The sequence below is a fragment of the Schistocerca serialis genome, chromosome 1, assembly GCF_023864345.2.
Source record: "Schistocerca serialis cubense isolate TAMUIC-IGC-003099 chromosome 1, iqSchSeri2.2, whole genome shotgun sequence".
Taxonomy (NCBI): domain Eukaryota; kingdom Metazoa; phylum Arthropoda; class Insecta; order Orthoptera; family Acrididae; genus Schistocerca; species Schistocerca serialis.
The window spans coordinates 110,719,275-110,741,576 of record NC_064638.1 but is presented as its reverse complement, the minus strand read 5'-3'; the positions used below and the strand labels follow the sequence as shown (position 1 = coordinate 110,741,576).

At 44.8% G+C, this 22,302-nt stretch overlaps 1 protein-coding gene across 7 annotated transcripts in view; it reads left to right on the top strand.

Annotated features, from left to right (window-relative positions):
* The window catches only part of LOC126462885 (protein-tyrosine sulfotransferase-like), a 970,604-nt gene that overhangs the window by 652,795 nt on the left and 295,507 nt on the right, over positions 1–22,302 (top strand). For 2 of the 7 annotated variants that reach the window (XM_050096113.1, XM_050096108.1), the window contains exon 5: positions 14,595–14,651. The exons of the other annotated variants lie outside the window; for them this stretch is intronic. The gene's annotated coding sequence lies outside the window, so the exon portion shown is untranslated. The remainder of the gene's footprint in view (positions 1–14,594; positions 14,652–22,302) is intronic. 7 annotated transcript variants of the gene reach the window in all.

Genomic DNA, 22,302 nt, shown 5'->3' with positions numbered 1-22,302 from the left:
GATTGTTAAGTTGGTGGAGGCTCTGTAACGCTGTGGGGCGTGTGCAGTTGGATTAATACGAGACCCCTGATACGTCTAGATACGACTCTGACAGGTGACACGTACGTAAGGATCCTGTCTGATTGCCTGTATCCATTAATGTCCATTGTTCATTCCCACGGACTTGGGCAATTCCAGCAGGTCAGTGCGACACCCCACACGTTCAGAATTACTGCAGAGCGGTTCCAGGAACACTCTTCTGAGTTTAAACACTTCCGCTGGGCGCCAAATCCGCCAAACTCCCCAGACATGAACATTATTGAGTATATTTGGGATGCCTTGCAACGCGCTGTTCAGAAGAGATCTCCACCCCCTCGTACTCTTACGGATTTATGGACAGCCTTGCAGGATTCATGGTATCATTGTCCTCCAGCACTACTTCAGACAGTTGAGTCGATGCCAAGTGTTCTTGCGTGTTCGCGGAGGCCCTGCACGATGTTAGGCTGGTGTACCAGTTTCTTTGGTTCTTCAGTGTATGTAAGTGCCTTGGAACGCTTAGAGTAATGCCAACCACAGTACAAAGGAAGGTAAACATTGCACTCATTTTGCGGTGTCGTAGATCAACGATAACTTCACGCCAGTAGTCGACGAACGCAAAGCTACTGCAGGCCAGCGCAGCACCGCTGGTGACGCTAATCAGGATTGACCCGCGCCTCCTGGAGTCGCGAGGCACCACCGCCTCGCAGCACTTATCAAACAAATATTGCCGCATGGGACATGCAGTGGAATTATACCTCTGCTTCCTGTGGATAGGGTCACCGAGTTCTCGCTCTGCCGAGCTCACGTCAGACTAGAGCATGCCGAACGTTGTGTTGCGTCCTGTGGACAAGAGTTAGTTAGTAACTGCAGTTAGAACATTCCGAGTTCGAGGCTTTAGGAAAGGTAAATGAGAGAGAGAGAGAGAGAGAGAGAGAGAGAGAGAGAGAGAAGGGGGGGGGGGGTTCTTGACATTGCGCTTCATAGTGGGAGCTAACCTAAGGAAAATCCGACAAGTTCGCTGGTTTTTGTCAATCTAGCGAGAGCGTTCGTGAATGTAAAATAGTGGAAAATGTTAGAAATTCTCAGAAAAGAAGAATAAGCTGTATGAAAAGACTGATAATATACAATATGTTCAAGAACCAAGAGGGTACAATAATAATGGAAGACCAAGAACGAAATGCTGGGATGAAAGAGGATCTAAGGCAGGGATATAGTATGTCGCCTCTACGGTTCAATATGGAAATAAAAGAAAGGTTCAGGAGCTGTGTTAAAATTCAGCCTGAAAGGGTATCCATGATAAGATTCGCTAATGACATTGCTATTATTCCCGGTGAAATTGAAGAATTACAAGATCTGTTCAATGAAATGAACAGTCTAATGAGTACAGAATATGGACTGAGAGTAAATCGGAAAAAGATGAAGGTAATGAGATGCAGCAGAACTGAGAACAGCGAGAAACTTAACATCAAAATTGGCGATCACGAAGTGGACGAAGTTAAGGAATTCTGCTACTTTGGAAACAAAATAACACATGACGGTCAGGTAAGCAGAACATAAAAAGTAGACTAGCTCACGGAAAGGGACCATTTCTGGCCAATCTACATCTGGTAGTACCAAATGTAGCTCTCAATTTGTGGAAGAAATTTCCGAGAATGTACGGTTTGAGAACAGTATTGTACGGTAGGAAAGGAACAGAATCGAAACGTGTTACAGAAGAGTGTCAGGTAGGCTGACGAGGAATGAGGACGTTCTTCGCATAGTAGACGTAGAAAAGGAGATATGGAAAACATTGGCATGAGGAAGGGACTGGATTTTATGATCTGTGTTAAGACGTAAGGGAATAACATCTGTGGTACTAAAAGGAGCTGTAGAAGGTAGAAAATGCAGGGGAAGGCAGAGATTGGAATACAGCCAACAAATAATTGAGAAAGCGGCATGTAAATGCTACTGTGAAATGAAGAGGTTGGTACAAAAGAATAATACGTGGCAGATCGCATCGAGGCAGTCAGAAGACAGATAACTTGAAAAAAGTGGAGCACCTAGTAGTAAGGACGGTAATAACAACAGGGGGCATGCAAAACTAAGTAGAAGTTTTAGTAAACACCATTCGGATAACTGGACCTATTTTGAAGCTTATTGTCAGGAAGTTGGCAATGGACAGAACTGTAGAAAAGATGAAATGCGTTCGAATGTAGTATTCGCGAACACGTCTTTGGCTTAAACCAGTCGTTTAAACTGTCTCGTATAGACGTGCCGATTATATTTTGTCAGTGCCTAAATGGTTAGTTGCAATTCTCATCAGTTGCTGCTCTTTTTCGTTGGCGTACTTTACTTTTGATACTTACTGTTCTTTGAAACTTTTTGTAATGTTTGCAAAACGAACAGGTTACGTTTCAGAGTACATTCGCTCCGCTGTTGTGATAGTTTGGTGACATTCACCACAAACGAAAATCCTAATCTCATTTTCGACTATCGTATACGTTGTGAAACAGCTTCACGAACAAGTTGCCTCTTAGGCAAAACAGCAGAGAGCGGGCTGATGGGCTTCAAGTGTAGAGGTAAGCACACGAAGTGTTCCTGAATGCAGTGTTTGCTCACATTTGGTACAGTACGGCAAACGTAAGACTGTACGGAGACCTTTTCCCTGGATGGCACGGGCTTAGTTTGCGGCACTGTTATAACGGTGCCCATACTCGATCTAGCTCCACGCATAGTATGTCGCTGAATTCGTCTGCGAAGACTTTCCTGTGTCACAGAAAAGTGTGAGTATTCCATTTTTTTTAAGTTGATGTCGTAATTCGGCAGCTAAAAACGTTAAAAATTATTCGCTTACACTACAAAATTCACCACATTGTTCGCTGTAACTGAGCGAAAACTGCGCAATATTTTGATTGGTCCGCGTCACTCTGTATGTGACTTGCAATTTGGATGGGCGGGGGGGGGGGGGGGGGGCGAGATTGGGGAAGGGTTCGGGTTCGGAAAGAGATGCATGTAAAATAAATGCAAAACGACCGATATCGATGTCGAATCTGTAGGTGTAGGCGTCCTTATGGTGGTTGTTGACATCAACGGAACTCAGTCTGCAGTTCGTGCCACTCCTTGGCGTTACTGGTACAGCAACAGTGGGTAGTACACTGACGTGACAAACATCATCGGATAGCGATATGCACACGTACAGATGGCGGTGGTATCTCGTACACCAGGCGTAAAAGAGCAGTGCATTGGAGGAGTTATCATTTGTACTCAGGTGATTCATGTTAAAATGTTTCGGCTATGATTATAGCCGCACAACGGGAATTAACAGACTTTGATAGTTATAGCTAGATACATTGGACGTTCCATTTTGTAAATCGTTAGGTAATTCTATTTTTAGAGGTCCACAGTGTCAAGAGGGTGCCGGAAATACCAGTCAGGCATTACCTCTCACCACGGTTAGCGCATTGGCCGACGGTCTTCACTTAACGACCGAGAGCAGCGGCGTTTGTGTAGAGGTGTCAGTGCTCACACACACAGGCAACACTGCGTGGAACTACCTGAGAAATCAGTGTGGGGGCGTACGACGAACGTATGCGTTTGGACAGTGCGGCGAAATTTGGCGTTGATGTAGTAGAAAACGACCGATGCGAGTGCCTCTACTAACAGTGCGATATGGCCGGCAGTGCATCAATTGGGCTCGTGACCACAGCGGTGAAGCGGTGAGACCCTAGACTATTGAAAAACCGTGGCCTGATCAGATGAATCCCGATTTCTGTTGGTAAATCGTAGTGGCAAAGTTAGAGTGTGGCACAGGCCCCGCGAAGCCATGGATCCAGGCTGTCAACGAGGGACTGTGCAAGCTGATGGTGGCTCCATAATGGTGTGGGCTGTGTTTATACACGGAGTGCACTGTGTCTTCTGGTCCAACTGAATCGATCATTGAATGGGAATGGTTGTGTTTGGCTGCTTGGAGACCATTTGCCGCCATTCATTGATTTAATATTCCCGAACAACTACGGAATTTTTATGGATGCCACCGGGCCACAATTGTTAGAGTTGAGTTTGAAGAACATTCTGAACAGTGCGAGCGAATGATTGACCACCCAGATTGGCCGACATGAATTCCATTGAACATTTACGGGACATAATTGAGAGATCAGTTCGTACCCAAAATCCTGCACCAACAACACTTTTGCAGTTGTGGTCGACTATAGAGGCGGCATGGTTTAGTGATTCAGCAGGGCTTCCATCGACTTGTTGACTCCACGCCACATCTAGCTACTACACTACGCCGGGCAAATGGAGGGTCGACACGATATTAGAAGGTATCCCTAGTGTATTTCGAAAGAAAGACAGTGTGGTTGCAGGGGAAACAATACTTTTATTGACGCATTTTGCCCTTCTGGGAGATCATCAAAAATTTTTAATATGCCACAGAATTTGTGATGAATATTAAAATTTCCTGATGATGCCTCAGAGTGGCGAAACTCGTCAATAAAAGTATTGTTTCCCGTGCAGCAAAGTCTATAGAACATTGTAGAATAACTAAAAACGCGCAAAAAGTCAATTTTCTATAGTGTTATATTCTGAGAAAATGGAGTAAAAAAATAATGAAATTTACAACGCCAGGCAGTTTACTGTTTAATATTAAAACTAGACGGAAGGGTCGGAGAGATTTTAATCAACGTAAGTATTGTCCTTTGAAAGTGGCACTTATGGGGGAAATTTCTTCTGTAGAGAGATTGTATAAGACTGTTCATTTATTTCATTAACACTTAGTTTCAGCACGAGGTAGGCCCCGAACGTAAGAAAAAAGCCATAGCTAAGTCGGGATACTTGTTACGCTAGGCGGGTTTGTCAAGTTCCATTGCGGACAGAAGGTTCGCTTTTAGCTGCGATTGCTTTTTGCGCTATTTTAATGAGATGGATTCGGGTAACGTGGAGGCTGGCATGCGCTCCTAGAATAACAGAAGAGCTGCCTTGTTTCCGCACCACTGCGTGCAGAAATAAAAGCTGCCTGGTCTTTTCCGTTTGTGTTGACGTAGTGTCTCCCAGCCGTAAGGTTCTGGACTGTTCCCTTCTCTTGTCTTCTCTAACGAATGCAACATTAAAAGGCAAGCTGCAGATTTCCCAGAACCATGAGTGGCTGTTGTTCAGAATGACAGCCATTTACGCCATGAACAACGTTTTTTACTGAAAGACATTGTTTTTTAAACCCTCGCATTAACACGCTGATCACGGAAGCACGTCGTGAAGACGGCGGAACATTTCGAAAGTAGATTTGCTCGGACTGTCGTATAGCCCATTGTTATTAAGCTCTTAAATGCCATCGGAGAGGAGACAGAAAAGTGTCTGTTTATCTCATCTTCTGTACGTTTACTGTTTTACGCTCTGCAACAGCTGTTTCCTGAGTACAGTTTGCAGAAGGACAAGCAGAGTGTACGGTACTTCTGCGTATATACGTGGCAGTGTGGAAAGGTGGCTAAAAATAATACTAACATATTTAACGTATATTGTAGAGTGCAACTCCAATCTGTTTTCGGAATTAGGTAGGAAACAAAGACGATACGTTATAGCTAAGTATCCTTGAACCAGTATTATTCTAACACACATTACTCGGTAACATCGGACCTGAACATATCCTGTTCTGAAGCATATTCTGTCTAAAGTTAAGACCATAGTCTTTTGACAGTACGTGACAGTGGTTTTATCTGTTTGCTGAAATAACTGTAAAGACCTAACGTTGGATCCTAACAAAAACGCCAGGAAGCAATCAAGTCTTCATATCCTGATCTGCATAAGTCTTCGAGCGCTGCGATAAACGTATTGTATTGCACTGTAAGCAAACAGATTTTATGCCTCAGCAGAGATTCACTGACTGGACAGTTGTGGTCTTGCTTGAAAACAGGCAACGATTATGACACGCCCCACAAACTCGTCCCGGGTAATAATACCAATTTCGGCTCGTGCGCAAAAGCAATCTCCGGGCGACACAGCCCTTCCCAGTGTGAAAGAGAGCAAGCGGCTTCATAGAACATTCGTTTCTTTTTGATTATGTCGCCACAGGCATGCAGTTGTGGTCGGGATTGTTAAGGCACAAAAACGTTCCGTTGAACTTCCTGACAGGCAGCTTCCCCTCCCTAATATCTTATTCCCCTCTCAGGACTGCAACGAAGTTTTGATTGGTATCAAATATTGGTACCATCTGCTTCTATCTTTAGATCAGCTACAGTACTCATTATTTACACTCTCGTCCATAATTTTAGGGATCTGCTAGAACCACGCAACAGCATGAGGAACGGCCGTGATATGACCACTAAGAGATGCGTTGGGAAAATTGTAACATGTATCAGTGTTGAATGGATTCGTGGTTTGGTTCAAAAATGGCTCTGAGCACTATGGGACTTAACATCTGAGGTCATCAGTCCCCTAGAACTACTTAAACCTAACTAACTTAAGGACATCACACACATCCATGCCCGAGGCAGGATACGAAACTGCGATCGTAGCGGTCACGCGGTTTCAGACTGAAGCGCCTAGAACCGTCGGCCACTAACGGCCGGCGATTCGTGATTTACTGGGGATCAATCATCCGCTGTAACACTTTCAGTATTCGGTGTAGTCACTGGCAGCAAATTGGACGCCAATAGAAATGTGATTTTCTGCATAGCACTACGTGATACACAGTGGCTCCGCATACTGTGTAACAGACTGTCCAGCGTAATTATCTTATGGTAACACACCTATTGTAGATAAGCCGTACACAATGGCGATTTAATGGTTCTAAGCCCTTTGCCTATATCGTCCATATGTGTTCAGTCTAGTTGATCGACGTATGGTTTCGTCACGTTACAGGTACTTGTTTAACAGTTCAACCCTATGGAACCGCCACATTTTCCATCAGGTGGAAGCCAGATTAATACACACTACGAAAACCGGACATAATTCTGCAGCAGTTATAATACTTTTGGAAAACGCATCCAGTGACATAACATGATGCCATTCTAGAAAAGAACCGGGATATCGCTTGCTTTGAACGATATTGGTAATACAGTGCCTGGAAAAAAAAGTGAAGTATCCAGAAGGGAAGGAAGAAACGAAACTTGACGGCTTGAGAGCGTATGTGATATGATTTCAGTTATTACAAGATCGAGTCAAATTTGCGAAGGACTTAATAGTATGAACCCACTTAGCAACAAGATGTTTCATCCCATCTTGCCTGAATGCATGCACTGATTCGGTTGGGAAAGGTGTCATAAAACCACTGTATCCTCTCCCGAGGCAAGCTGGCCCCCAGTTGTCTTAACTAATCCGTGATATCCTGGATACTGACATTAGGACGAAGTTCACATTTGTGCTGGTCTGACAGCTGTTCTGTCTGGAACATGTATGGGTATCTTATTGACCATGGGAGTACCTCAGCATCACACACATAGACCACAGAGAAACTTTCCATGTGTGGACGAGCATTGTCCTGTTGAAAAATAGCGTCATGACAGGTAGAACATGAGGATGCAGAATATCTGTGCTGTCAAAGTTCCCTCAATCGCTACCAACCCTGACTGGAAGTCGTACCTGATGACTCCCCACACCATGACTCAAAGGGCCACATTGCTGTGGGTCTCAAAAACGTTGGAAGAATGGGACCCAGCTTGCTTTCATAGTCGTTGACGATGGTCTTCCTGGAAAGTTCAGAACCGCGATTCGTCGCTGAACTCGTTGCGATGCCATTCGCCAGCAGTTCCTGCTTCTCGGTGCCAGCACCACTCCAAAGGGAGTCGTTTGTGTTCTGAGGTTTCTGATAGCCTACCCATGGGACAGTAATCCCCTATTCTCCGATGAGTGACGTGGGACGACACAGAGTGTTGGAGGGACTCCATTCTATGTTGTCAGGTGGCAGGTGGAGATATGACTGGGCACAATATAGGGATCCTGAGTTGGGTTGGTGATACGTGTTCGACCTGAACCCCTGATTCCCGCTCTCGGGCGGGTTTACAGGTTGGGCTCCGCCTTGCGTCTCTTCGCCGTGATTTTCAGCTTCCTTCTTTGTCCTGTCTCCCACATCCCTCCCCAAACCCCGCCCCCTTAGTTAGTTCCTGGCCCCGGATTCGGATGGATCTCCGCAGAGGTCCGTAAGATTCTGTTCCCCCGATGATGTTCCATTGTTTTTTTCGCCGAATTTTATGGGAGTTTTGTGATGCTGTTGTTTTTTTACACCAATGGCTCTAAATCTGCTGATCGGGTGGGAGTGCTTTCACGTCCTCTGTTGGCATGGAAAATCATCTCCTGCCAATTGCATGTGAGGTGTTTACTGCAGAATTGATGGCAATTTCCCAGGCCCTTAGCTTTATTAAGCAGTCCCAACTCAACCGCGTTTTGTCATGTACGGACTCAATGAGTGGCCTTCAGGCTATTGACTGGTGTTTTTCCCACCATCCCTTGGTCTCGACCATCCATGACCGTCTCCTTGATCTACGCCACGCTGCTTGTTCCGTTGACTTCCTTTGGGTCCCTAGGCATGTGGGTATCCCACCTTGATGATCGTTTGGCTGGTCCTCCTTCCCTGTAACCCCTCCTGCAGCGGATTTACGGCTTCATATCAAATCCCACTTCGCAAACTCATGGGCCAACTGTAGGGAGTCTACCCACCATGTCTAATAAGCTTCGTGCGATTAAGGTGACACCTGTCCGGTGGCGTTCTTCCTTCCGCCTCTCCCGAAAGAACTCGACCACCCTGTGTCGTCTCCGCATCGGCCATACCCGGCTGACCCATGGTTTTCTTTTGCGTAATGTTGTGGGCCTTCCAGTTAGTAGCCCACATTTTGGTGGAATGCCCTGGCTCTGCGCACTAAGTACGGATTTCCACACACTTTACCTTTAATATTACAGACTATTCCCGGATGGTGGAACTGGTTCTCAGTTTCCTCCGTGAAAGTGGTTATTATTTTCAGTTATATGGTTCTTAATCTCTCTCTGGAGTAGGGGCAGGGCGGTGAGGGTTGGGGTGTCTCCCATTGTAAGCTGTGTTTGGAGAGTCCTGACTCCCCTCCCTGGCCAAGATCTTCTTTTCTCTCCATTTTACTTTGTTTTTATCGCTTTTTAGATTTGGTTAGTCTCCTTTTACAATACGCACTTTTACATCCTAGCGGTTGAATGCTTTTAAATAGCAAGTGGTCTTGGCTGTACTGCATCAGAGGTGGGATATTTCCTGCCTCTAGCATAGCCTTGTGGTTGCCCACTTGCTGACTTCCCTCCTTTCATTTTCATCATTGACAACACGACTGCACTTTTACGTTTTTTTAGCTTTTTGCCTTTTATCGTTATGACTCCCCTGAGATGTAAATCCGTCCGAATGGACCAACTTTGAAACAAGTGACCGATGACCGTGCTGTTTGGTCCCTTCAACCCCAATCAACCAACCAACCATCGACCGGAACCTTTACAACGAGTGTACATGCCCTCACGTTTCTGTGCAGTCCAACAATGGGCTACTGTGACATCCAAATGCACTACAAATCTGGATACTGCGGGATTCGACCATCAGGACAAAAGGAGACGCACAGTGAGGCCTCTTTCAAACAGTGTCAGGTGCAGATAACGCTGTCTTGCACAAGAACCGATACCTCCGTGTCCTTATCATTGATCACTCAATATCTGACGCTGTTCATCCCCCTTCTGTATCCTACTGCGCCTGGTAACAACACTAAACAGAAACAACGTTAATGCTCTCTGTTCGCCATTTCACCTGTCACAGAGAATTACAACTTTAATCATTTACACATCCGGCGGTGGTGTGTATGTGTACAGATTGAATTGACGTATGACCACGTGTGCTGGGTGCCTGTCTCAGGGGCACGATACAGCATTAGATAGCGAGATGCAGTGTGAGCAAGCTGTGACAGCCCCACTCATCCACCTTACGACAGGTAAAGCCAGTGCTACTCGCAGATGGTAACTGCGATGTGGAAAGTGGGAATCACTTCACAGGGGAAGACTGCACTGTAGTTTCTTCTCTAGATTGTCGCACAGATGACGAAATGGTAGATATCTAAACAGATGACAGAGGGATAGAAAAACAATTAAAATCGCTCAAAAGAGGAAAGGCCGCTGGACCTGACGGGATACCAGTTCGATTTTACACAGAGTACGCGAAGGAAGTTGCCCCCCCCTTCTTGCAGCGGAATACCGTAGGTCTCTAGAAGAGCGTAGTGTTCCAAAAGATTGGGAAAGGGCACAGGTCATCCCCGTTTTCAAGAAGGGATGTCGAACAGATGTGCAGAACTATAGACCTATATCTCTAACGTCGATCAGTTGTAGCATTTTGGAACGTGTATTATGTTCGAGTATAATGAATTTTCTGGAGACTAGAAATCTACTCTGTAGGAATCAGCATTGGTTTCGAAAAAGACGATCGTGTGAAACCCAGCTCTCGCTATTCGTCCACGAGACTCAGAGGCCATAGACACGGGTTCCCAGGTAGGTGCCGTTTTTCTTGACTTCGGGAAGGCGTTCGATACAGTTCCCCACAATCGTTTACTGAACAAAGTAAGAGCATATGGACTATCAGACCTATTGTGTCATTGGATTGAAGAGTTCCTAGATAACAGAACGCAGTATGTCATTCCCAATGGAGATAAGTGTTGCGAAGTAAAGAGTGATTTAAGGTGTGCCACAGGGGAGTGTCGTAGGACCGTTGCTATTCACAATCTTCAGTAGCTCGGTACGGGCTTTTGTTGGTTTGTTGATGCTTTTTGCGGATGATGCTGTAGTATATCGAGAGGTTGTAACAATGGAAAATTGTACTGAAATGCAGGAGGATCTGCAACGTATTGACGCATGGTGCAGGGAATGGCAATTGAATCTCAATGTAGACAAGTGTAATGTGCTGCGAATACATAGAAAGAAAGATCCTTTATCACTTAGCTACAATATAGCAGTCAGCAACTGGAAGCAGTTAATTCCATAAATTATCTGGGAGTAAGCATTAGGAGTGATTTAAAATGGAATGACAATATAAAATTAATCGTCGGTAAAGCAGATGCCAGACTGAGATTCATTGGAAGAAAACTAAGGAAATGCAGTCCGAAAACAAAGGAAGTAGGTTACAGTACACTTGTTCGCCGACTGCTTCAATACTGCTCACCGGTCTGGAATACGTACCAGATAGGGTTGATAGAAGAGATAGAGAAGATCCAACGGAGAGCAGCGCGCTTCGTTAGAGGATCATTTAGTAATCGCGAAAGCGTTATGGAGATGATAGATAAATTCCAGTGGAAGACTCTGCAAGAGAGACTCTCAGTATCTCGGTACGGGCTTTTGTTGAAGTTTCCTCCTTCACCGAGGAATCAAGCAGTATATTGCTCCCTCCGACGTATATCTTGCGAAGAGATCATGAAGATATAGTCAGGGAGATTAGAGCCCACACAGAGGTTTACCGACAATCTTTCTTTCCACGAACAATAGGAGACTGGAAAAGAAGGGAGAACCGATAGAGGTACTCAAAGTACTGCCCGCCACACACCGTCAGGTGGCTTGCGGAGTATGGATGTAGATGTAGCTGTACTATGCACCAACTATCCGTGTAGGCAGAATAGCAACTCTGGACAGCTGCCAGAGGATCATGGCTTCTACAGATGAGCTCGTTGCTCGTTGTCCCATTGCACAGAGAATGAGTTGGCTGCTGATTGCGGGAGCGCTGCATGAAGTGGATGGGGGGATGTCACAGTGGTCCTGTGCTACTATTAAGGATATTCAATAGTTTATTATTTATAGTATTTTTATTACCCAAAATGGATAAAAGTTCATAATATGCTTTAACATTATCAATTGTTTGTATTTTGCAAAGCTCTATATGCAAGATGTATCATAATCGTGTTTCATCAGCATCAATATGTGGTGGTGCCTCATCGCACGTGTGCCACATTCCTTAACCACTGTCCTTGGGTGAAATTTTAGCCTAATTGGGTGGCTACTTAACTAAACAGTTTGCATTTCAAATAGATTTGAGCTAACTAGAACAGTATTTGATGCAGAACTGTGGCGGCTCGTAACACATATTTGCAGTAGTTCGTAAACGGCTCCTTTGCGGAATGTTTTTGCTTCACAATGTTATGATGTATCCTGTATTATCCGAGCTCACTACTAATATAATAAACGGCTCTGGCTATTGGTATTTCATTATGCCAGAGACATGCCCAAAAGCTCCGATCATGTTGAAGTGTCTTCCGACTGACACCAGGCTCAAACATCATGCTACCTGGTGTTCGTTCGTAGTAACTAGTTAACCTGTCTTTTTATTAAAAAACGATGAATTAAGCCTAGAAAACAAAGGGGTATCTTAAGATAAAGAATTTTTTCCCTTTATATTTAAGAGTGAGCAACAAGTTTTAAAATCATCAGTGTTGTCACAGCATGTTTCGCTGGCGGCATTTGGCACATGGCTATCCCAGGTGTGCCTTTTTACTCTCCGCGAGGTGGAGTGTAACTGGTCAAGTCACAAAGCCAGGACCCTACTGTTCCGGTTGTCACCTGCGGTGGACATCCGCTGAGTCACCTGGTGGCTTTTTCTAGGGAAATGCATTTTGCATATTAAGAGCTTGCACAACAATCTCTCAAATCCAGCATTGCACAATCTAATGGGATATGTAGGACCAAGATGTTACAGTGATACCTGGAACAGGGCAGGTGCTGTGGTGCTTGGATACCTTCCTGCACTTAAGGAGTTAAGTTATCCTGGCGCTAGGTCGTAGCACATGGGAGGTCTTCGATATACGAGGTGCGACAATAAAGTAATGAGACTGATACGAAAAAACAAATGTTGCTTACCGTTTTAGTCAAGTTTAGTGTTGTCTCCTTCAGAGTAGTTCCCTTATGATTTTCCAGCGCTTCTGCCATTGATGGTAACATTTATGGAGCTCATCTTCTGTAATATCCTCTAAGGGCCTCGTCACAGCTTTTTCGACATCTTGTGTTGTTTGAAAATGGTGTCCCTTGACCGCCGTTTTGACTATTGGAAATAGAAAAATGTCGCACGGAGCGATATGTGGGGAATAAGGTGGCTGTGGTACTACTGAAATTTGTTTTGAGGTTAAAAATTGCTGTACAGACAGAGCAGTCTGGGGTGGCGCATTATCGTGATGCAGAATCCAATTATCAGCAGTGTTGGCACGGAACGAAGACTCTTTTACGAAGTCTATCTAAAATTACTTTGTAGTAATATTGGTTAACTGTTTGTCCAGCAGACACCCACTCTTCATGAACAGTGCCCTTGGAATCAAAGATGCACACCGTTTTTCGATTGATGTTCACTTCTGCTGCAGTTATTTTCACGGATAATCTTCGATCAGATCGTAAGAGTTCACGCACCCTGGCCAACCTGACATCCGTCCGTGAGGTTGATGGTCGTCCACTGCGGTCTTCATCTTCAACATTCGTTCCGCCTTCACTAAACATTTTATGCCAACGAAAAACTTGAGCTCTTGACATAACCTCCTCTCCAAAAGCCTTCTGAAGCTTACGGTAAGTAGTCGTCGCGTTTTCACCCAATTTAACGCAAAAAGGCGTTGCCGTTGCGCAGTATTATGCGGTTCCACTTCCGTGACGAGAGACACAAATACGTGTTAACTTATTACAGCACAACTCAGGACTGAGCAGTTGCATCGATGTGCCGCTTGGACTAGACGCAGCGTATAGACCAAGGTCAGAGATATTGTGCCGGCCGTTGTGGCCGAGCGGTTCTAGGCGCTTCAGTCCGGAACCGCGCTGCTGCTACGGTCGCAGGTTCGATTCCTGCCTCGGGCATAGATGTGTGTGCTGTCCTTAGGTTAGTTAGGTTTCAGTAGTTCTAAGTGTAGGGGACTGATGACCTCAGATGCTAAGTCCCATAGTGCTCAGAGCCATTTGAGCCATTTGAACCATTTGAAAGATATTGTGCCTACGCAAGCCTGCAGTGTTGCCACATCTTGCAAAGAAAATAAGTCTCAGTACTTTATTGTCGCACTTCATATGTTCCTCTCCCTTATAATGTCATCACCTCAGTCACGAAATGACACAACAGGTGACATTTAGCTCATCTTGTATAGATAGTAATCTGTCTGTAATCTGCCAGAGTTGTGAATACGCGGAATGTCATCCAAATGTTTCAGAAAAACATTGTGAATTACCTCGAAATAAACGAAGTATTGACACATAGTCTTTGTTCACACGAAGTAACGAATGCTATCGACAGGGGGATGTCAAATTACACTGTTCAAAAGAATTAGGGGAACACGTAAATCAGTGTCCGGTATCATAAACCTTTTTTCACATAGGCGTTTCCTCTGCTCTCGTTATATGGTTCGAGATCTTCGTTTTCAACGTTGTCAACAGCTAAAATCATTCGCCATATATTGCCTGTGTTATGCATTACAGTGTCAGGTGACCGGCGGAATGAAGTGAGTACTGGTGTTCCAGTGTTTCCTAGTTAGCTACACAGATGGCAGTTTTCATTTGTGGACTTCGTAATCAAGCAAAGCACATGAAATGCGACATCTTAATGCAGTGCAAGTTCTAAGGGGTGTCTATTTGATCCACAAAGGATTTTTTTGGTTTTGTTGTTGCAGGTACCAATACCTCGCCATGTGTCATCCATAAATTGCGGACACGCTAAAGAGAGACAGGTCAGTATACGCAAGGCAAGTTGGACAAGGTCACCGACACATTACAACGCACGTGAAGGCCGATATCTAGCCATCTCTGCGTTGCTGCCTCGTACAGATTCAGCGAGAGCATTGCAAGACGATCTCAGAAAGGCTACTTCAGCCGCTGCGTCCGATCTGACTGTAATTTACAGATTACAGACGTGATGCAGATAACCTCTGACGCAAGGTGATGCCCGTGTTTGTTTGCGGAGACCCTTGGTGAGCAGTTCCTGCCAAATGTTGTCCAGAAAATCGACAGATTCGACCAAAGCTCTGAGATGTGCGGAGGCTTCATTGTTGACAGCCATACGGATCTTGCCGTTGTCTGTGGTCACTTTACGGCCAGTCAGTACATCGAACGGACTCTGTTGGACCATATGGTGGCTGCTGCACACGTTGGTACTGACTTCCTTCTAATGCCAGGGCCCATGTATCTTGCGAAGCCTGGACACTGAAGTAATGGAATGGCCGGCCGTGAGTCCCGACCTAAACGCCATCGTGCATACGTGGGACATGCTTCACGGACGTGTTCGTGGTCGTCCTGTTCCACCACAGACTCTCCAAGAACTCTCCTGGGCTCACTTTGAAGAATGGGAACGGATAACGCAGGCTGATCTCGGTAGACTTATACGGAGCATTCCAAGTAATGTCAGACAGTGATAAGCGCTCATGGAGGGCATACACGTTATTGAAGCCTAGTCCAGGTTCACGGGATGGATGTTGTTTCCACTTTTTTGAGTTCTGTTTAGGTAAGCGATTGAGGATACAATGATATTTTGTTATGTACTTAATTTGGGAAAGATAAAGGTATAATTTGGTAACAAACCCAGTCGTCAATTATTGCTCTGTGGAGTATCACAGTGTATTTGCATATTTTCTAGATTTCTTCCCAAGTGGGTTCGAATCAAAATGCGTGCTTACGGAGTATCGTAGCAGCTGTGATTTACCGTCAAAAAGGTCGCAGTTTGTACTAATTGCAGAGCGTCATCGTGTAAAACAGAAGTCACTTCTGGCATTCCCCAAGGCAGTGTTACAGGTCCTCTGCTGTTTGTAATCTAAATCACTGTTTGTAATCTAAATCAGTGATTTAAGAGATTATTTGAACAGGCATTTTAGGTTGTTTGTAGATTATGCTGTCGTTTACCGTCTGGTTATCTTATTAGAAGATGAAAAGCAATTACGAAATGATTTAGATAAAATATCTGTATCGTGCGAAAACTGGCAGTTAGACCTTAAACAACGAAAAGTGCGAGGTCGTCCGCATGACTACTAAAAGGAAGCCGTTAACTTTCGGATACACGATAAATGACACAAGTATAAAGGCAGTGAATTCAAGTAAATACGAAGAGATTGCAATTACAAATAACTTAACCCTTTCAGACCCTCTGGCTACAATTTTGTACATCAACTTTTACTGTATCTTAGCAGCAGTAGAAGCATTTGTTCCGAATAGAAATGTGAGGTACTCATTTGTAAATGTTCAACCTTTTCATCAAGCGTAAATGCTGCCAACTGTTGGTCATCAGTATGAAAATATCAGCAAGTCAGTGTAGCAGTGCGCAGCATCTCATGACCTCCAGAATACAAGGATGTGGATGGTTCGCTGTATTCCACTGTATAATTGGATATTGTTATCGTGCTATTATTGAATGATCATTTTACTATTTATTACAATAGAAAAATTTCGTAATTATTTTAGTCCATAAAATGAAACAGAGTGTAAAAAGTATGTTTTACAGACGGGTACATATTTTTATATAAATCTTGTACCTGAAGTCATTAAAAGTTTGTGTAAGAGCATCATCAGACAAAGAAAAAGGTTTAGAAAAAATTCAGGTCCCAGAGGTTAAATTGGGACGATCACATAGATAATGTTGTGGGGAAGGCGAACTAAAATCTGTGTTTCATTGGCAAAACGCTTAGTAGATTTAAGAAATCCACTATTTTTAATCTGAGAGCCAGCACTAAGCTATTCCATCCTCTTCCGGAATATTGCTGTGCAGTACGGGATCCTTATCAGATAGGGTTGACGAAGAACACCGAAAAAGTCCAAAGAAGGACTGCTCCTTTTTTACTATCGGGAAACAGATGAGAGAGTGTGACGATTATGATACGCGAGTTGAGGTGGAAATCATTAAAACAAAGGTATTTTTCGTTTCGGCGAGATCTTTTGAAGAAATTTCAGCAACTGTCTTCTCCAAACACGTCCATCTCCGTAGCTGAGATGAAGTGATTAATTGAACTACCTCCCCCCCCCCCCCCCAATATGCTTCTCCCCATATTGCTTTTCTTTATGTCTCATTTTGCATCATAGTCTCCCTATTAAATTCTTAATAGTGTTAAAATTGTGGGCAACATTACAACCATTGTTTTTTTAATTTGCGTTTCCCGTACGATAAATGTCTGTCACCTTTTCCACATAAAATGTGGACCTCCAAACTATGAAATAAAGTCCTCCAAAAATCAAAATATAGCAAAGATTCCATAGCAAATTAGAAACAGTGCAGACCGTTAACCTACTCTCATATGTTTCTGTTCTATAAAAATTTGCATTTTAGTAACATAAAATTACTCATACGTTTGCGTTCTATAAAAATTTGCATTGTAGTAATATAAAATTATTTATTTTTGGACATTAATCGTCGACAACAAGTTCCTAGACAGTGAAGAAAGAAATCACCAAACCTAAATTTCCCAGGAAGACAGAAAGCGTTGCAGAAACAGACTGAAGGAAAAATATCCTAAAAACGAAAACGAAACGAACTCTAAATGCTGGAAAGGTATTTAAGGAAATGAAATGAAAGAGCAGACATTTCGAAAGGAAAAACTGAAACGAAAAATAATATAGCATTTCTTAATCATTCTTGCTATTTGTACGTAAGTACTAAATAGAAAAAAGTTTTATGAATGTTAAAATAAGTGGTCAGCGGGTTTGACTGCCATGTGAGGGCTCGGGTTCGACTCCCGGTCGGTATTATAGTTTCATCGTCACCGACGCCAAGTCGGCGAAGTGATATCAAACAAAAAGACTTGCACTAGGCGGCCAAACAACCACAGGTGGGGTGTCTCGTCCAATAACGCCGTACGAGCGTTTCATTTCATTTCCTTCGAATGCGAAAATATTCTTTTGACGCTCACCCACGTAGGGAGAATTTAGCATTGCCATAAAATGAGAGAAATGAGTGCTCGCACAGAAAGATTTAAGCGTTCGTTTTTCCCGCGCACTGTTCGAGATTGGAATGGTACACGCACAATCAGAAAGTGATTCGACGAACACTATGCAAAGCACTTAAGTGTGAATTACGGAGTAAGGTTGTAGTTGTAGATGTAAGGGCAGACATCTAGTCTGTAGAGAAATACAGCAACTGTTTAAAAGTTACAACTGATTATTTGCTTCAGGCAGAGATGCCGTTTAATTTAAGAAATTATTGATGTCTGCCGTTCCAACCTATATTTCGAATTGCAAAGAGTAAAACACATTTTCTGCTTAGTTAATGTCTAACACATAAATTTGAAATTATCTCTTCCCCCTCGCCCTTCCACTGCCGTCTTTCATTTTGTAATGTTGAGGCATGTCAACGATGTTAACGCGTTATGCTTTGACTGAACTGAAAGATGCTTCAGTTTTTGTAAATGAGAAGATGGCCTATGAGATTGGGAACCAGTAATGGCTCACATTAAATTGCAACTGTGACTGATATAACTTGTTATATTAATTCGGTTATGCTCGCTCTGCCGTATTGCTTGTCTAGAAACTCTAATAGCGTCTACCAACAGCATCCAACATACAGGTGAAATTGCAGAACTTGCGATCTCTGTCTACACGGACTACACGGAACAGTATAGAACTAGACTGCTATGTGTATTACATGTTGCTGCTACATTTAAGGCCTCATTATGAGAGCTCTTTTATATCTGCAAATGCAAGGCAGAGCTCCACCAAAATGCGTCTCGCTACTGCTTCCTAGGTCTTATTTCTCTTATTTTTACAACAGAGAAACTTTTTATGAAGTTAGAGAATGTAATAGCCCTGTGTGAGTAATGTGTTTATTGGCCCCCTCGTAGCGCAGAGAACAATTGCAAACGCTGTACGTTGGAGCGCTCCCTAATTGCTGTTGCATTAATCGAGAGGGGGAGAGCCGAGAGCTGCGGCTAACTGCGCGATCCGTCTTCGCAAATTGACGTATTGAGTTGCTCGGGAATTCCGGCAGGGCCACAAATCAGGGAAGAGTCCGTAACCGAACCTGCAGTGGGTTTAAAGCGGGCTGGCGATCTCTCTGGAAATTGTATTCCGATGTTGGGCACGCGCGTCAGTGGAAAAATAACAGTAGCACTTCCATTAAATGTAGAAATTACGGTTTGATTCTCAATTGCTGATAAAAGTAACAGCTAGAAAAAGTATTTTTGTTTTTGTTGTTATTTGACAATTAACAGTGTCACGTTGGCCAGCATGTTTTCTGTAATCTGTGATTTCCATTACTATGGGACTTAACATATGAGGTCATCAGTCTCTTAGGCTTAGAACAACTTAAACCTAGCTAACCTAAGGACATCACACACATCAATTCGCGAGGCAGGATTCGAACCTGCGGTCGTAGCAGCAGCGCTGTTCCGGACTAGAACCGTTCGGCCACAGCGGCCGGCCTGCGTCAAAGCAGGTTGGTGTTATTCAGGGTTCCAAAACAACATAGTATTCCCCTCACTTTTGGCTACATACTGCTAGTTTTCGACGTAATCTCTGTTCACTGCGACGGCCTTACTCCAACTTACTGGGAGGACCTGTATTCCCGCTTGATACCACTCCAATGGTCGACGTCGGGGCCCTCGTCTTGATGCATCAACTCCCCATATCCACGTACCGCTTCCCGCGGAGTGCACCAAACAGATCGAAATCGGAAGGTGCGACATCCGGGCTGTACGGTGGATGATGAAGAAGAATGCAGTGTTTCAGCGCCTGTGACAGTGTTCGACAAAGAAAATGTGACGATCAGCATCGTAACGCGCAAGCCATTCCGCACGTATGGTTCTTTATTGGTCCTTACGGTCTCATTTTAGGTGGCGAGTAATTCATGGATCACACACATTTGAGTACCCCAACTAGTGGACGTGTGTGTCAGCAGTACCAACAGAAAAGTCCAGCTGATCAGCGGGGTGTTTGTGATCCGTCGATCCCCTCGAATAAATGTATGCGTACGTTCCAACGTTGCAGGGGTCAGAGCTGTGTGCGGCCGCCAGGTACTTGGCAGGTCGGACAGGTTGCGTGACCTTGTTGTGGTGATGGCAGACGCCTCGCCCGACAAGCTTTTGTGTACTTCCACGTCTCTTTAGACACTCGGAAAGCGATGCTCTGGTTTTCCACCAAAAGAATAGCAGCTCTCTGCTTGGAACGCACCTTCGTTACAGACACCATTTTTAAAGCTTCGTATAGCGCCGCCGCGTATCGCAACGTCATGGAACTATAGGTGCTGAAGCGGGAATATTTCACGATGTCCCACAACTACACTACTGGTCATTAAAATTGCTACGCCAGGAGGAAATGGAGATGATAAACGGGTATTGGTTGGTTGGTTGGTTTGGGGAAGGATGCCAGAGAGCGAGGTCATCGGTCTCATCGGATTAGGGAAGGACGGGGAAGGAAGTCGGCCGTGCCCTTTGAAAGGAACCATCCCGGCATTTGCGTGGAGCGATTTAGGTAAATCACGGAAAACCTAAATCAGGATGGCCGCACATGGGATTGAACCGTCGTCCTCCCGAATGGGAGTCCAGTGTCTGACCACTGCGCCACCTCGCTCGGTTACGGGTATTCATTGGACAAATATATTATACCAGAACTGACATGTTATTACATTTTCACGCAATTTGGGTGCATAGATCCTGAGAAATCAGTACCCAGAAGAAGCACCTCTGGCCGTAATAACGGCCTTGATACGCCTGGGCATTGAGTAAAACAGAGCTTGAATGGCGTGTACAGGTACAGCTGCCCATGCAGCTTCAACACGATACCACAGTTCATCAAGAGTAGTGACTGGCGTATTGTGACGAGCCAGTTGCTCGGCCACCAGTGACCTGACGTTTTCAATTGGTGAGAGATCTGGAGAATGTGCTTACCAGGGCAGCAGCCGAACATTTCCTGTATCCAGAAAGGCCCGTACAGGACCTGCAACATGCGGTCGTGCAATATCCTGCTCAAATGTAGGGTTTCGCTGGGATCGAATGAAGGGTAGAGCCACGGGTCGTAACAAATCTGAAATGTAACGTCCACTGTTAAAAGTGCCGTCTATGCGAACAAGAGGTGACCGAGACGTGTAACCAATGGCACCCCACGCCGGGTGTTTCGCCAGTATGGCGTTGACGAATACACGCTTCCAGTGTGCGTTTACCGCGATGTCGCCAAACACGGATTCGACCATTATAATGCTGTAAACAGAACCTGGATTCATTCGAAAAAATGACGTTTTGCCATTCGTGCACCCAGGTTCGTCGTTGAGTACACCATCGCAGGCGCTGCTGTCTATGATGCAGCGTCAAGGGTAACCGCAGCCACGGTCTCCGAGCTGATAGTCCATGCTGCTGCAAACGTCGTCGAACTGTTCGCGCAGATGGTTGTTGTCTTGCAAACGTCCCCATCTGTTGACTCAGGGATCGAGACGTGGCTGCACGATCCGTTACAGCCATGCGGATATGATGCCTGTCATCTTGACTGCTAGTGATACGAGGCCGTTGGGGTCCAGCACGGCGTTCCGTATTACTCTCCTGAACCCACCGATTCCATATTCTGCTGACTGTCATTGGATCTCGACCAACTCGAGCAGCAATGTCGCGATACGATAAACCGCAATCGCGATAGGCTACAATCCGACCTTTATGAAAGTCGGAAACGTGATGGTACGCATTTCTCCTCCTTACACGAGGCATCACAAGAACGTTTCACCAGGCAACGCCGGTCAACTTGTGTTAGTATATGAGAAATCGGTCGGAAACTTTCCTCATGTCAGCACGTTTTAGGTGTCGCCACCGGCGCCAACCTTGTGTGAATGCTCTGAAAAGCTAATTATTTGCATATCACATGGTAAATTTCGCGTCTGCAGCAAAAAATGGTTCAAATGGTTCTGAGCACTATGGGACTTAATTTCTGAGGTCATCAGTCCCCTAGAACTTACAACTAATTAAACCTAACTAACCTAAGGACACAACTAATTAAACCTAACTAACCTAAGGACATCACACACATCCATGCCCGAGGCAGGATTCGAACCTGCGGCCGTAGCGGTCGCGCGGCTCCAGACTGTAGCGCCTAGAACCGCTCGGCCACTCCGGCCGTCCGTCTGTAGCACGTCATCTTCGTGGTGTAGCAATTTTAATGGCCAGTAGTGTAATTCCGAATTTCTTGAACCGAAATTGCCCGAAGAAAAAGATGTGTTGCGTTACTTACAGCCTGGGGGATGTTTCCAGAATGAGATTTTCACTCTGCAGCGGAGTGTGCGCTGATATGAAACTTCCTGGCAGATTAAAACTGTGTGCCCGACCGAGACTCGAACTCGGGACCTTTGCCTTTCGCGGGCAAGTGCTCTACCAACTGAGCTACCGAAGCACGACTCACGCGCGGTACTCACAGCTTTACTTCTGCCAG